The 17697-nt window shown below is 35.7% G+C and overlaps 1 protein-coding gene across 8 annotated transcripts in view; it reads right to left on the bottom strand.

Annotated features, from left to right (window-relative positions):
* The window catches only part of LOC127864056 (spectrin alpha chain-like), an 81276-nt gene that overhangs the window by 60894 nt on the left and 2685 nt on the right, over positions 1–17697 (bottom strand). For 5 of the 8 annotated variants that reach the window (XM_052403738.1, XM_052403741.1, XM_052403742.1 and 2 more), the window contains exon 1: positions 3579–3721. The exons of 1 other annotated variant lie outside the window; for it this stretch is intronic. The gene's annotated coding sequence lies outside the window, so the exon portion shown is untranslated. Of the gene's footprint in view, positions 1–3578; positions 3722–17697 lie in introns of those variants that run through there. 2 more of the 8 variants (XM_052403743.1, XM_052403745.1) reach the window with 1 other exon arrangement.

The raw sequence follows: 17697 nt of genomic DNA, 5'->3' as shown, positions 1-17697 counted from the left end.
TTTTCAAATCCTAGCTGGAGCACTGTAATACATACATTCTTTCTTGAATCTATGATAGTTTTTCAGAAAATTTTCATTTTGCTTAACTGTGCTAGTCATTTAAACTGACAGAATAAATTTGCGCTTTGTTGCCTCTTTCTAATTATGCTCTAAATTGGTGTAATGTCAAATTGCCATAAAAAAAAACACCACTGTTCTTATTACCATTGCACAAGACAAGATAGGTACCACTAATTGGACTGTCTGTAGAAACACTGGTGTTTTGAACCTACGGATTATTCCGCTAATTGGATCTTTCAGTAGGCTTTTGAGACCACCGTATCGCAATATTTAAAGGATACGAATTGGAAACTGTCGATAAGATATAGATTGTTTTAGTGTATGTAAAGTGAGCATTAGGTGTGTAAGAATCGACCAAATCACATAGAAAATGTAATAACAAGTTTTTTGCAAAACTTAGAAATCCATGAATTTATTATTTATGATCAAATCCATAAGGCTGATTTAACCAATCAACAAATTTGACAAAAACTGTCATCTCAATGCAAATAAATAAAACCACATTATTATCCTCAATTAATAAAAATAAAGAATGCTAACTAACAAACCTTTTTATCCAGTCAAAACAGTAAATTATATCTTTATTTTATTTTCCAAATATGTTTCTCAACTATAGCTTTACCTATAGAAAATATATACTGTAGTATACAAACACACTTCATTCAATAAGGATTATTCTATCAGATCAATAGGGTTACATAGTCTACTTTCATTATGTTTATTTCCCCAGGGCATAAAGATGTCAAAATATTCCCATCTGGTGAAAGGTTATCTTACACACAGAAAAGATGATTACCAGATAGATGGATATTCCACAGCATACCACTTCACATGGAAACAATTAGCCATGAGATGAGTAATCAGTTACATGTACATCAGATAAAGCAGAAGTCATGAACACAGTCAGAGGTTATACCATCCTAATACATTACTGTTATTTTTTCTCAAATTATGATCACAACAAAAACATTGAAATGTGTTTTTCCCAAGTTTGTGATTGCTGTAAAAGTTCACATGTTTCATTTTGAAATAATGTAACTGGTGCTCAACAATAAAACAAGTTTGGCCCCAAAAACACCAGCAATAACTTACAGTGTCTAACCTATATTAGCAACAAAATGTCACTAGCCAACCTTGTATAAAGCACTGAGACTGTAAACATTGTCCTGGATCTATTTTCACACACGTACATGTATGAGTCAGTCTCTGGGAACACCAGGCTTCATGCATGTGAGTTAAGCCTTTGCATGCTGGGAAATTTGTCGTCTGCTAAAATGTCGTCCGCTGAATTTCTAAAATTAGCATTTTCTTCGATTTTTTTCAAAGAATATTATCAGAATAACAAACAGTTTGGATCCTGATGAGACGCCACGTTCTGTGGCGTCTCATCTGGATCCAAACTGTTTGCAAAGGCCTTCAAAATTCAGTTCCCGCACTGAAAGGGTTAAGTGTCATCCAAGATTAGCAGGTGCCAACCCAGAAAGCTAATCAGGGCGCCACTTTCAGCTTTCATGCAGTAATTTGTTTGAAGGAAGTCTCTTCTAAACAGAAATCCAGCCTATACATTTAGTGTCGACCCTGATTAGGCCATAGAAAATAAATAACTAGATTCTCATACAAATATTGGGGAAAATTGGGGCAGGTGGGTGGGTTTTATTTTTACTTTTTATTTTATATGTTGGACCTATATATTAAGTAATGAAATGTTCACAAATTTGTTAGTTTATATGCATAATGCCTATATGTATGTATGTAAAATTATATAGAATAAAAGAAATACATTATCAAAATTTGACTATTGTGTTTTATTTCACCCTTTTAATATCATGTTAAACATATTCTGACATTCAATAAAACATTGACTACACGAAGTTTTAAAGAAAATACAAATCTGTAACAAAACCCTTTACCTTATTTTTTCAGTATGACTAGATATTATTGATTAAGACATGGTATGCATGGAGATTTATGGGAAGTTTCAGGGTGGTCTCCAATACTAAAGTAAATAAAATTTCCTAGAAAGCCGACAGCTTGACTAACTGTAACATCGGGTGACACCTGTGTCAATTCTTATTTATTTCGACCGACTAGGGCACAGACGATTTTGGGTGGTCAACTTTCAACAATGGGGCTTGATCATACGAACCACACATGAACTCATCGTACAGGTCCGCAAGAGTAAAAGTTTCTGCACATTTTGACACCCTTACCAATCTTTTACGGTTTTAACGCCGTTTCTACACCTCAAAATAAACATTTTGTTGTTGTTTTCGCTCGATCACTTAAATTTCAGACGTGCGCCGTTAAAAATCAATAATCGTCTCGGAGACATTGAGTTGCCGATTTGCACTTCGCAATTTTCGTACTCATTCAGCCATTTCGTCCTCAGTATTTTGCGGCTCTATTTTTTACGGATTTTTTTTTTCAAAATAAAAAACGTTCGGGCGGGACGATTTTCTATGGGCGGGCAGGAATGAGAATCTAGGAATTCATTTTCTATTGCCTTAGCCTTTGCAGACTGCACATGCTTATCTGGAAATATACTTTATGCACATGTATTAATCCCGGTTTTCCCAGAGACCTACTCATGTCTGAAACTTACAATGTAAACAAATACATGTACTCAAATGTCAATGGGTTCACTTAAGATTTCTCTAAGCTACAAATGAAAAGGCAAGGTTTGTAGCAAAACGGTAAGCCATTTGGATCCTATTCTTGAGTCTAAGTCTGAAATTAAGATGAGTCAAATGTACCAAGCTGGTTGTACAATCAATAACTTATGAATACAATTGCTGTAAATGACAAATTCAAAGCATGTTTAATTGAATGGAACCAAATGAACATCACAAAATTGTAGTTAATATATCTGTCCCTACAGACGTTTTTGTAGTAAAGACATTTATCATCTAATTAAGGCAAAGTGTAATTAGGTATCCTAATTATGCACAGACAGTAGCAAGATGTATCTAACCTCTAAATAAACCGAACAAAATCTGTATAATTCCACATTTAACATATAACAAGCATAATAATGCATACCATTATTGTAAAGTTGGTCACATAATCTGGTGTATACTTGTCAATTCTCATTTTAACCAGTAGGAGACAATGTTGATTACTTAGGCTGATAGTAATTATTTCGTCTTAAAACCACTTATACCGGTAATTTATATGCAGGAGAGTTTATTGTTGTAATATTGTATCCTGTACTGAGACCAGAATTAATTACGCATTTATGCAAATATATTTAGCACCTAAAATTCATTCAGTTGCTTTAAGAGCTAACCAGAGATCCACACCATTTCAATCTCACTTCTATGTCCTGGCAGTGATAATACTATTCAAGATGGCTACCAGCTTCCAAAGCTGCTGGCATCAGGAGGTAAATTGAACATTAATTCTCCATAAAGAACTAATAACAAACTACATATAGACACCACCCTCATTAGACTGTGCTTTTATACAGAAAACTAGGATACTTACAATAAAAGTTTCAACAAATACAAGCCTTGAAATACCTTTTTTCCAGATTTGATATAACCCTATACAGAAGCTATCCTAGCACACAGTTCCCAGTTTCTATATTGACTGACAAATCCTCCCAGATGCTGTTGGCTGCTGGCCCAGGAATGTGAGTAATGCAATTATTGGAGATAGATTGGTACCCCGCAACAAGTACCTTGTATCAGAACTGATTGGAGTAAATAGCGAAAATACCTTATTGCTTGACTAAAATTTTAAAATAAATACTGATAAAAGTTGCATAAAACAGAAAATACTGCACATAAACATATCAGTTGAATGGACATTAGAACTTCAAACTCTGGAAGTAAAGTTTGAAACAAAACAAAAACTTTTTGCATGAAACTGGGCGGACAAAAGCCAATATAAACCTGAAGAATATTTTAGACAAACAGCAGGATATGCACTTCAGTAATCTGGAGGCAACAGTGGGTGACTCATCAGGTGCACCAGTCTAGACTGAGATCAATAGCAGAGCTGAGTTGTACTCATAAAATATTATCTCCCTTGACAAACATTTAGAATTACCTCCCTTCGTACAGATTTTCAACACTGGTAGAAACTGCTGTTGGTGTTTTTTAGCTAAACAAACATTATACTTATGAATTGGGGAACCAAATTAATACTGTTCATTTCAGAGAACTTAAACGTAAAATTCTTTTAAACCTACCTAAACAACCTTGCACTTCAACTTGTGTATTTTCTTATTATCCAATTATGACACACCTAGATGAAGTCAATAGTTCTCCAGAGAATTTTACCAACACAGTTGATAAATGATATTAAATGGAATGTATTAGTCTGCATGCTTGAGTGGCTTAGAAAAAAGGTAGATCAGATAACGCCCTTCTCACTGCGAGTGTGAAATTATGTCTAAATAGAACTGCTGATCAAGCATAATATTTTCTTCACCTCACTGAGCTTTGAGTCCAGGTTTCTTACTTCTTTGCGCATGTAAGATTCAATCCAAAAACTGATGGAGTCTTATAAAAAACTTTTGTTTTCAAAATTTTCCGTACAAATTTGCATACAAAAATTGCTATTAAGATTTTATTGCATACATGTACTTGTCATATGAATCCAGTTTGCTAACTTGTTGTTTGTGAATGTGACATTTTATCCAAAAACAAATAAAAACTAGAGCTGTGTCACAGACGTGACGAATACCCCCACATGCCGCATTGACACAGGATATTGTGCATGTTGTCTTCACAAAAAACAGCGGACACCATGCTCAATGTTTAAAATGTACTAAGTGACCCCGTGACCTCGTTTTTGACCCAGCATGGTCCATGTTCAAACTTGGCGTAGATAATGTTCTGCCAGGGTGAGCCCTGTAAGTTAATAAAGTATGAGTGCTGGGGCACACTCAGTATCCTTATATATAATGCATTCAGCCTAAGGCATGGTACAACCTAACAAATCTCAAATGAAACACATGACCTGCCCACTTACAGCCCCTTCTAGTATCCAGCAGGTAAAGCACTAGACAGTAGAGCCCATAGTACAGTGTGTATGCAAACATCAGAACTCCCACTGCTGCCAGAAATAGGTCCGGATGATCCTCCAGAAATGGGCATTTATTCATCAGAGAGGCGTGGTCAGACTTGCAGGGGTAAAACCAAGCACAGCTAACACCAGAATAAACTTTATACAACACTTTTGTTTATGTTACATTCACTGCCTGTACACTGGAAATCTTCCCTAGCAGACTAGTTCACCAGCATATTTAAAAGGAAATGAGCATATCCACAGGAACACAGGAAATGGATATTAATTGTATTCTTCGAGAAGATCTGTAAAACCAATCACATACTACCACCAACGTATACAACTTGGCATCTCTTTCCCTTAAAGAGCAAGTTCACTGGAACACAAGCATTTAAGAACATATCCTAATTAAGAATAAATCACGAACATTTTATGGATCTGAGCAGTTAGTCATATGCCAGAAATGTACAAGACCCCAAACGACCATGTAAATTCCTGGACACCAGCTGTATGTCTGTCCCACGCAATCCAACAACATGAAGCTATATATAATAGCTTGCCAGCGCTCTTAAACTTATTGGAAATTGATAATGCATTCTTAAAGAAAATCATGATCTACTAAATATAGAAACATTTGCAAAAGAATCTCAGATGAATGTGCTTACCAGATATTGATCAAGCTGTAAGACAGACTAGCATCAGACAGAAAAAGGTTTGCTTCGATTGCAAGCCAGGTGAAGGTCACCATAATAAAGTCTCATAAAATACTTTCTGCATTCACCTTCACAGATCACATTACATCACATATCAGGAAAGTGGTCGAAGGTGAGACTGAGAGGAGGAAAATAATATAGTATAAGACTGATTTTAGACGAGATATGCGTAACCAGGAAACAAAACTTCTAAAATAGAAATAGAAATTCACACTTTGTTGAACTTTACAACAAAATCTATTTCTTAAAACGTATTTACTTCACATTCACATACTACCCATGCAACTTGAACAATATTCATAGGAGTGAATTTTTTTAGTTTTTCCATTTTGTTTCTCATTCCCTGTTAACGTTGCTAGCAAACAATTTACTTTCACAATATGGTTAGCACTTTTACAGCATCCAATGAATGACAAATTACCATGGGATGCTTAGTTCTTGATCCCCCCCCCCCCCCAAGGATGATGAAAGACACTTCCAACCTTAACCTGCCAGGTTAGTTATCTTATCTATCTGAAAATTGGTATTGCTTTCATATTTATTTCCACAGTTTGTCCATTTTATTAGTTAACATTTAAATTCTGTATTCACTGATTTGCCAATTACCAAAATTCCTTGAGAGTAGTTTGTTCTTTCAATACTCTTCAATGACTTCACCACATCACCGACGCTAATTAAAGAAATACTAAACACATTTTTAAAGAAAATTTTCATTGGAAGATTGGAAAATAACAGCTCATTACATCACTGGGTACCAAAAGGCTACTAAAGTAACATGTGGTTTAAGCAAACAGTGCAATATGTAAAGAAGTTTAAAACTTCGATTTTTTTTTGGCTGATTCTGAAATATGCCCTATTATTAGCCTTAACCCCTAATTCCCAATTTTTTTTAAATTAATATGAATCTAAAGAATGACCCTTGTTCAATCTGATCTGTGGTAAAATCACACCCCGTTCATTCGCGGCAATAAGTCTACCTTGGCCATAAGTCGAGGGGTATAATGTGGCTAGAAAAACTTGGTGTTTTGCCTTGACTCAATCTGATCTGTGGTAAAGTAACAACACTGCATTTATATGTATTCCACAGTATTTATAAGGCTGTTTGAACATAAGACAGGGTCCCAACTTTTTGCCACATTTTTTTATCCCCAAGCTTTTCGGAGAAAAAGTTGGGATTATGTGGTTATCTCCGCCGTCTGTCTGTCCATCCTGGCCACTATCTCCTCCTACACTATTAGCACTAGAACCATGAAACTTACACACATGGTAGCTATGAGCAAATGTGCAACGGTGCACTATTTGGAATTTTGATCTGACCTCTCGGTTAAAAGTTATGGGGGTTGGGTTGGGGCCGGGTCAGATATTTTCCTGCGACCGCGATTCGAAAAAGGCTCATAACTACTGTGTCCCTTCAGATATTGCTTTCATATTTAATACGCATGTGTATCTGGACAACACCTTTCCATGCGCATGAATTTTTTTTTACTTGGGGTTCGCGTTCAGGTTTTGAAATCTGCGACCGCAGGGCCCTTGCTTCACAGAAAACTCTGAGCAGTCAGACCAAATGTCTGACAGAAGACTGTTAAGTTTCAGGAAGTCTGGAATACCAACTGTTGCAGCTAAAAGACAAGCATAAATTATTGATATTTGCTGCTCATTTTGGGTATACTACACAAAATAATGTTAAATTTGTCTAAACCCAAACATACAAAACACGCATGTTCCAGGGTCTCTAAATTAAATTGCATTTTGTAAAAATTAAGCATACAACAAGAGGGCCTGAAAGGCCCAAAGTCGCTCACCTGAGATAAAAAGAAATGACCTGTTTTTTGCAGCCCAAGATATCAATGGAACAAATGTTCTAACCAAGTTTCATGAAGAAAGATTCCCCCCCCCCCCCTCGTGGCCATGTTTTTTCCCCAATCCAAACCATTTTCGAACTCAACTGTCGTATCCAGGAAACAAATGTTCTGACCAAATTTCATGAAGATTGGGCAAAAAATGTGTCTTCTAGACTGGTAACATGTTTTCACTATATACATATAGAGAAAACTGCCCAACCCCCTGGCAGCCATGTTTTTAAACCCATCATGATCATTTTCGAACTCGTTCGAGATATCTATAAAATCGATGTTTAGAAAAAAAATTATGATGATTAGGAAAAAAAATATGACTTCGTGAGTGTTCACAAGCTTTTTTTACTATATAAATATAAGGAAAATGACCCCCCCCCTGGCGGCCATGTTTTTTTACCGATCCGAACCATTTTCGAACTCAACAGTCATATCCAGAAAACACATGTTCTGACCAAATTTCATGAAGATTAGGCCAAATATGTGACTTCTAGAGTGTTCACATGTTTTCACTATATACATATAGAGAAAACTGCCCCGCCCCCTGGCGGCCATGTTTTTTCACCGATCTGGACCATTTTCGAACTCGTCCAAGATATCAATGAAACCAATGTTTTGACCAGTTTTCATGATGATTGGGCAAAAATTGTGATTCTAGAGTGTTCACAAGGTTTCTCTATAGCCATATAAAGAATACTGCCCTGCCCCCTGGCGGCCATGTTTTCCAATGGACCGGAACCATTTTTGAACTCAACCAACATATCATTCAGACAAAGTTACATGAAGATTGGACATCTAATGCGACTTCTACAGTGTTCACAATGTTTTTCTTTTTTTTGACCTAGTTTTAGACCCAGGATGACTCAGTTTCGAACTCAGTCGAGGTATCAATGGGACAAATGTTCTGACCATGGAAGTTTCATGAAGATCAGACAATAAATGTGGCCTCTGGAGTGTTCACAAGGCAAAATGTTGACGATGGGCCACGGACAAAAGGGGATCACCAAAAAAAATCCCAATTTCTGACCGAAATAATTGAAGCCGAAAAATGCGTTTCCCAGTAGGTACCGTGTTTTAAATAAGCGGGCGCCGTGTTCTAGCATGCCAATGGGAATTCTGCGTAAAACGTCATCGTATCGAGTGTTCCATAATGCAATTTGGCGATCTTGACACTTCAGACAAAATGACGGCCGCTTGTGTCTATGCATTTCTTAAGACACATTAACGGTCATTTTTCGGTCAGAATTAGCTTTTAAATATTGAAGTGCTGGATTATTCAGAATTTTCAGGTATGTGTACAACAAGTGATAACCATGTGTATGCTTTAAAAATTGTAAATTGGTTGAGAATCGATATTGATGGTCTGAGGTAAATAAATGTGGACTGGTTTCACTTTAAATGTTACTGTGGTTCGAAATAAATTTTTGTAAAAATTACGTAAATAGGACCCAGTCTCAAACATGTTGCATAATTCAAAGTACTATCGAGGTAAAATACAAAAATTTGACTCGAAAGGCACACCCAAACTGAATGTTTTGTGGGGAAATACTACCGCCAGTCAGTCTATGGTTAACCCAGAATCTGACTCGCCCATTAACTAGGGCTGCAACGGGTACCCCAAATATCCGATGATATCGGATCCAACTTCAGATTCGCGGGTACGGATCCACCCCTGGATATTTCGGTTCCGAATAAATTTTTTCATAGTTGTATGTAACCTAGCGCTGTTTTTACAAGTATTGTTTTTTATACAGACTGGTTCTGTTTAAAAGATAAAAGATACGTATAATAGTCTATATTTATTAACGTGTGACAGTCAAATAGCAGATCATTCGAAATCCTTCAGCTTTTATTGTATAAGAGTGTCATTTGACATTGAGCGCCGAAAGCAAAACAAATTCGAAATCATGGAGGATTTACACATTACAAATGCAAAACCTAATGGCAATAAGTAAGTTTTCAATCCTTATTGTCTTTCTAAGTTGTATTAAAAACAACGGTAGTGGATCCAGTGTGGCTGGAATGTTATTCAGGTAAATTTTGCGTAATTTCGCGACCTGTCAAATTGTGTTCCTGTATAATGTATTGTATTGAAAGCATATTTCGTCATATACTAAGTTTATATGCTATCGTGTGATGCAAGGAACCTCAGTGCCCAGTGAGAGAATCTTCCCCACAGCAGGAGACCTCATCAGTGCTCATAGGGCTTGCCTGGACCCATACAATGTTGATGTTAATTTTTGTGAAAACAAACATCAAACTGTATGAACAGTAAAAAGTGTATGTTAACGAGCAAACTATTAAGTGAATAAGTGTTATGGTTTCGATTTATTTTGACATTGCTACAATGTTAAACGAGAAAATTCGTATGCTTTTTGTTAATAAATGTTTAATGTTTTTTAGTCAAATTATACTTCTAAAACATTGCTTTCTTTAATTTAGACAGATAATTCTCATTTTCTCTTATCTGAGGGATCCGGATCCGAAACAGTGTAATAAACCATATTTGGATTCGGATCTGAACAAATTTTTTGGATTCGTTGCAGCCCTACCATTAACATTCCCAGTAGTCCAAGTCAAAATGCCAGTTTGTGTTCCCCAGAAGAGGTTTCTGAGCAAGCAAGTGATGAACATTTTACACTGCCAGATTCAGAGTCACTACCCTTTGTAGCTTCTTAACATTTTAATACTGTACATTTATGATGTTCAGCTTGACTTTTGTGTTTCAAAAAATGGTTGCCTTCAGACATTTGGCAACTTGAATTTTGAATAAAAATATGTTGAATGCAGGTCCTTCGACTGTGAATATCGTCGACTCACCTAAATTCGCGACTAACCTAGATTCGCGGATTTTGTTTTCGTCACGTAACCGGTACCAATATTTGTTTCTGTGCATGCGTGATCGTGGCGATATGCAAATGAATGTTTACTCGATTGGAACGATTGAAGATTTGTGAAAAATAATGTGTTTTAAACAAGTAACAAGAGTTCCGCGGTCGGAGATGACCGCATTGAAGCCGGATTTTTGATTTAAATGACAGGAAAGTACCTTTCGTGTTTTTGTCAATGCAATACTTAAATTACTGAAATATTGTTCAAAGGTCAAAATGAAATGTAAGTACTTTTCAAGGCATGAGCAAACCTTGTGTTATGTTTTGAATGCATGCATATACATGAACAACAATAACATTTAAGGTCACAAATATGAACTTGAATTGACAATTAGGAAAGTTTGATCTCAATTTTTTTTATTAGCAAATTAGTAAGATATTGTTTGAAGTTTCCATCAATTTCATTATCAAATGTAAGAAAATAAACTTAGATGAAATAATACTATTTATTGTTTTGCTTTCACATACCTACACAGAAATCCAGACAGCCTTATGATCACTCCAAAAGGTTTCACAGTGACCTTGACCTTCAAATGAATGACCTTGAAATGTCCAGTGGTTACTTACTAGTTCTGGCCAACCTTCATGTCAAGTTTCAAGACTCTAGGTCCAAGCATACCAAAGTTATAACAACTTTAACATTTTTACATTCAAGGTCACAGTGACCTTGACCTTCAAATGAATGACCTTGAAATGTCCAGTGGTTACTTAATAGTTCTGGCCAACCTTCATGTCAAGTTTCAAGACTCTAGGTCCAAGCATACCAAAGTTATAACAACTTTAACATTTTTATATTGAAGGTCACAGTGACCTTCACCTTCAAATGAATGACCTTGAAATGACCAGTGGTCATCTGTTAATCCTGGCCAACCTTCATGTCAAGTTTGAAGACTCTAGGTCCAAGCATACCAAAGTTATACCATGAAATAAGAACTTTAACATTTTTACATTCAAGGTCACAGTGACCTTGACCTTCAAATGAATGACCTTGAAATGACCAGTGGTTACTAACTAGTTATGGCCAACCTTCATGTCAAGTTTCAAGACTCTAGGTCCAAGCATACCAAAGTTATAAGAACTTTAACATTTTTTATATTGAAGGTCACAGTGACCTTGACCTTCAAATGAATGACCTTGAAATGACCAGTGGTCATCTGTTAATCCTGGCCAACCTTCATGTCAAGTTTGAAGACTCTAGGTCCAAGCATACCAAAGTTATACCATGAAATAAGAACTTTAACATTTTCGAGCACGCCGCCACCCCGCCCGCCCGCCCGCCCCCCCCGCCCGCCCGACAACATCAATCTATAAGCCGAGATTTTTTCGAAAAAAATCCGGCTAAAAAGTGTGAATTAGAATCAATTAGCAAAAATACCATATTTTCTTTACACCAATAATACCCGACCATCGAATTTCATATATATTAAGTAAAAATCAGATATCACGATTTTTTGTTGTCGTCTGCTGTTGTAGTAGCATTGCCATATATGGAAATGTTACGCTTCGAAAAGATGAGTAATTCCAACACACGATTTATTGAGTGTTTCTTAGACCATGACAATAAAGCTAATTTCTATTTATTTTTTGTTTTTTTAAGGCCATCCCTAAGCATTGTCGCAAGAAGTATAGGCTTTATTCACCGACTTCCTTGATAAATGCTTACAAAGCTGTTAAGGAGAAGAATAAGTCCGTTCTTAGAGCCTCAAAATTATACAGATAGCCTGAAAATACATTACCTCACAGGGTCTTTGAAAAAATCCACCCAGACACAGTTGTTATGTGAGCTGCTCCCACAGGGCTTACGCTGGGCTCAAATTTTAGGGAGAAGTGACTTCTCCCTGGACACTGATTAAGGGAGAAGTGAGGAGACTCTAGGGAGAAGTGGAGAGACTCGGACACAAGGGTTTGCATGTAGGGCGTTACAACACACATATATGTGTATCACATTATTGAAGTATACCACTGTAGTACACATAATTATATTTCTTTTGTGTATCTTAATTTTTCCAGCAGTTCTAATTAACCAAGTAATAATAGACACAACAGATAAATAACTAAAATTTTACTAGCTCTATATTCAATCCATTTTGATGTCAATATCATATTATACAGACTAAAGTATTTCAAAGATAATATCTTTATGAAGCAGTAGATAACATAAGCTTAATAAAACTGTCAGACCAGATAAATATTTATGTTTGAAATATGACATTTAACATATGCTTTCTTAATAATTATTTGTTATTTTTTATAGTCTTTCCAATTGCAATTTCATGTGAATACAATTCGAAATATGATAAACCACACCGTCCGCATCACCCCATCTGTATTCTTCATTCTATTTCTTCTTTAAAGAACTTCTAAATTAAATTATAATGGGCGAAAAATAATGTATCCGAAAACGACAGTCAGAAAAATTGTACGCGTTACGCACATGAAACAAATTGTGCATATCGTTTGACAGCAAAAAAAAGAAAATCGGAAATCTAGCAAATACGTATTTAATATACAATTTAATCGACATATTACTTTACAATAGCATAGTTTGTGGGTAAAAAACAACTTAATTATCACCTTTTAATTTCAAACGATAATCGGCAGAAGGGTGTAACATCATCGACATAGATCTAATTATTTAATTATCATCCTTTTGTTAATTCAGATCGATAGTAATGTAAAGTGATCAACTTAGGAATAATTTTTTTTTATTGTTAGGCTCCTTTTTATTTGTTTATCTTTAAATACGACGTTTGCCATCGGCCGCTATAGTGTTGGCAGACGACAATATCAACTGTGTATTTCCAAGTATACAGTGTCTGTGCATGAATGACCCAATATTATGTGTGAGCAAACTCAATGTTGATTGGCCAGCTACCATGTGACTTGAATGCTGACTTGACCAATATCGATCGCCGATTAGATAAGTTCAGAGGTTGAGAGAATCGGGGCAGGGTTTTCCTCAAATTAGCTGTCGCTCAATTGCGACACGCTCCGGGCTGCGACAGTGTGTATTGGAAAATTGAGTCAGACCTTCACATCGAGAAAACCGGATGTAAACAAATTCCGATAAGAGGGAGACTGGAAGTCGCTTATTATCTACAATTTCTTAAATTTTAGGCAATGTTTGGCGTAAAAAAGCGACTTAGTCGCTCACGTCGCCCCCTAGCGCGAGCCCTGTCCCATTTTCCATGCAATTTACCCTGTTCATATGTTAATATTTTATTGTTATTTCGTGTTTGACTTTTTTGTTAAATGTTTCATTTGCACCAGAAAACAATTTAAACTGTAAAAAATAAGTTAGCTTGGTCTAATTACTCGACATTGCAATGAATTTTTGTATGATGTCCATACATGCCATACGTCCCGATCTCGGCGGGACAGTCCCGCTTTTGGGCCCTTTGTCCCGCCGTCCCGATATGAGACGATTTGTCCCGACATTCGTAAAAAACGATGTAAGGTCTATAGGTTCCCAATAAAATTCGCTATTCAAGCTCTGTTTCGCTAACACTTACCCCCGCTAATCCCTTTATTGCCCCCAAATAACAATCCGATTCTACTTATCGTGTGTACCAGTGTTGTTTATGACACCTTATCAGCGATTTATCGGCTAATTATTGATTTCATCAGGCATTCACACCATGGTGGTCTTCAAGATAGTGGTCGCTTATTGCTATCGATAGTTGTATTATAATGAAATAAATGTTAAAAATGTGTTTATTTTTGTATTTGTTTGAAACGGTTTACAAAACAATTGTTTTGTAAAATAAACTCTACGTCATTAATGAGTCTTTTACATTCAATGTTTAGTTCATAAATAGCGGGATAATCCGAATGTGCAATATACCAAAATCGCAACAAACAGTCCAATAAGTGATAACCATCCTGTCTAGTGTAATTCAGGCCTCGACACTAACGGTGGTCCGGGGACCCGAGGCCCCCAGATTTTGGCGAGGACCACCAGTTCTTTGAAGCTGGGTGGTCCTCCGGGAACCCTAAAATTAAAGAACCACTTTGTCTTGATTGACCATTTGATTTTTTAAAAGTGCCTCCAATTTTAAAGAGCGGCGTATAAAAAAATCGGTAAAATCTTATCCGAAAATGTACTGCGAATCGAAAGCACGCGACTGAGCATGAGCGGCCAGCGTCTGTCAGTTGTAAATATTGATTTTCGACCATGTAAGCGACCTACAGTGCAGAGAGTATATTGAAATCACTGAAGCGTGTAAGTGTTACAAACGGTGTTTTTACTGCTATTGTCAAGTTTTATGGGGGTTATTATCGGATTATCGGATTATTAATGACTCCTTTATGATATTGAGCCCCCAAAAAAGTAACACTGGGACTAACTGTCAAGACAATCAGTAATTATAATCATTATTAGAGCCGCTATTTCTTTAATCAAAACCATAGGTGATCGGGCTGGCAAAAGCATTTAATTTCTCCACAAAAACACATGCCGGTATACACTTTTTTCTACAGGTATTTGTGAGCATTTCTGTTTAATAGTTCCATTATTATAATGACCTTGGAAGGATATAATTTGATTAAGATACCAACAATTTCTGAAATAAAAAGTATATCGTTCACTTGGTGTACTATATTTCGGATATGTTAAAATTCGGACATTTAAAGATAGTGACATGCATGTGTTTGTTTGTTGTTGATAGTTTGTAAAAAAAATATGCTTTATGTTATTTCAGGCAACTAGAATAGATGGTGGTAATTATCTGGGCCTTTCTGTCAGGAAATAGGCGTGAACAATTATAATTTAATTGATCCTGGAAATCATCCACCACTAACAGAAAACGTTTAAACAACAGAAACTGATGTATGACATGTCCAAATGACCATATATAACTGTTTAAAGGGGCCTTTTCACAGATTTTGGCATTTTTTAACTTATTCATTAAATGCTTTATATTGATAAATGTAAACATTGGATCGTAAAAGCTCCAGTAAAAAATCAAGAATAAAATTTAAAAAAGGAAAAGAACATTGCCCGGAGCAGGTTTCGAACCAGTGACCCCTGGAGTCCTGCCAGAGTCCTGAAGTAAAAACGCTTTAGCCTAATGAGCTATACCGCCGTGTACACATGCTTGACGTATTTTATACCTTATATAAGCAATCTTCGTAGTTTCACAAAATTTAACGACAAAAACAGAACTCTCCAAATTATTCAATCGTTTCGCGTTGCAACGCTTTATAATTTTTAGGTTTTAAAATCGTCAAAAGATGCATATAATGGCTATATTAGACCATGGTAAATGTTCAGTATTACTGTTTCCTCACAAATATCATAACTAAAACGAAAATTTGCGAATCTGAAACAACTTTTTTCAATTTTGTCAATTTACCAAAGCGTGAAAAGATCCCTTTAACATATTAAGTGAGATGATTTACTTTCTGATGTTTTATATTTCTTTTCCCCTTTCAAATGATGTAAATTGGTGTGATTCTATGTTTAAATAATTAATTTTGAAACATTTAGGCAGCATACTGTTTAATACATTGAAGTTAACATTGTTATATTATTTTGGTTATCTGTGTTGTTTATCAAGTTGAAAAAAAAAAGGTATTTATATACAAATAAAGCTTATTAAGACTTATGAAGGTATGACTTATGAAGGTACTTATAGTTTTTTATGTAATAATATACTTTTTAAAGTGATAATATAGGCAATGACATTAATGTAGTAAGGTTTCTTTAAATGATTGTTCTTATTAATAAGGTTGGAATAATCGACAGTTTTCACGGCGCGAAAAAGTTGCAACAAGTTGTGTTGAGCCAGTGAAACCCCTGAATGCGCGTAATTACCTTTTATTTCTTAAAAGTTTATAATAAGAACTTCCGAAACGCTAAATTCTGGCGGCGAAGGGCAATGCTGAAGATGATAATGCTGAAGATGAGTATGACAAGGATGACGATGCTGATGATATTGATGAAATACATGATATCAAAAGTTTACAAGACAAGGTTATGAGCTTTTAATGGGTCTGCTTTAAATGGCAACAGAATTGAATATAGGAAATAAAAATGTGTACAAGTATGCTTCTTGTACTTATTTGCCCTTACACCGAGAGTAGCTGTGTGTTGAAACAAGAGGACTCCCTAGTTTGGGTGAGGGCCACCAAAAGTTGAAAGTAGGGTTCCCTCCGGGTACCCTGTCAAAAAAGTTAGTGTCAAGGCCTGTAATTGGGTGTAATTGTTATAAAACAACAAGGTGCTATGCATGACAGCTTGACCCTACTCCATACTCCAATTAAGCTAAAAACAATGAGGTGCTATGCATGACAGTTTGACCCTACTCCAATTAAGCTGCGACAATTGACAAGTAACAAACTGCGCATGGATACATGCTTAAAAAAACATCGCAACAAACAGTAAAAGTCAGGGTTTTTTTGGCCCGATTTTATAGCCGAAATTCGGCTATGTTCCCAATCCCAAAAAGTATACTTTTTTCCCAAAATGTGGCAAAAAATTCCCAATTGCCAAAAAAAAAATAAAAAAAATAAAATATTTTTTTTTTTTTTTTTTTTTTTGAAAGAAGTCTTATGTGTATTTTATCTCAATTTTAATTCCATTACATCTAACAAAGTATTATATGATTTTTTTCTTTTAATTTGAATGATTATAAAGAGTTTAATCAAAATTAGTATTTCCCTAATCAGTGGAGTTTTCCTGTGGAAAAAAAGGCTAATGAATATATTTTCCCAATTTCATGAAAATGCCGATAAAATTCCCAATTCCAAAGCCATGGGCTATCTTCCCAAAAAGTGGGAAAAAAAACCTGAAAGTGGTACCCATCTTGTCTTGTGTTATTGTAATAAAAACAACGTGTTGGTATTCATCACAGTTTGACACTACCCCAATACAGCGCCTGACAATTCACAATTCAGTTTAATATGTGTATATAATAAGAAAACAAAATATGATTATTAACATTAGAGAAAAATAATTCGAGTAAAGCATCCATAGACTTCTTTTTTTATGAAAAAGAAAAAAATCCATAGACTTCTTTTGTCCTTTTGTTTTTGTTGGTGTAAAAACGGTTGAGGCGTTGTTGAGAGTTAAAATGAACACAAAGACGGTCTGCTTCCACCAAAAACCTACCTCGGAAATGTGTACGGCCGCGCATTCCGTGTGTAACTGTTCGGTAGATAGTTTAC

Source organism: Dreissena polymorpha, unplaced genomic scaffold, assembly GCF_020536995.1.
Source record: "Dreissena polymorpha isolate Duluth1 unplaced genomic scaffold, UMN_Dpol_1.0 chrUn092, whole genome shotgun sequence".
Classification (NCBI taxonomy): Eukaryota; Metazoa; Mollusca; class Bivalvia; order Myida; family Dreissenidae; genus Dreissena; species Dreissena polymorpha.
The sequence above is the reverse complement of the archived record's forward strand: the minus strand, read 5'-3'. Positions and strand labels throughout refer to the sequence as shown.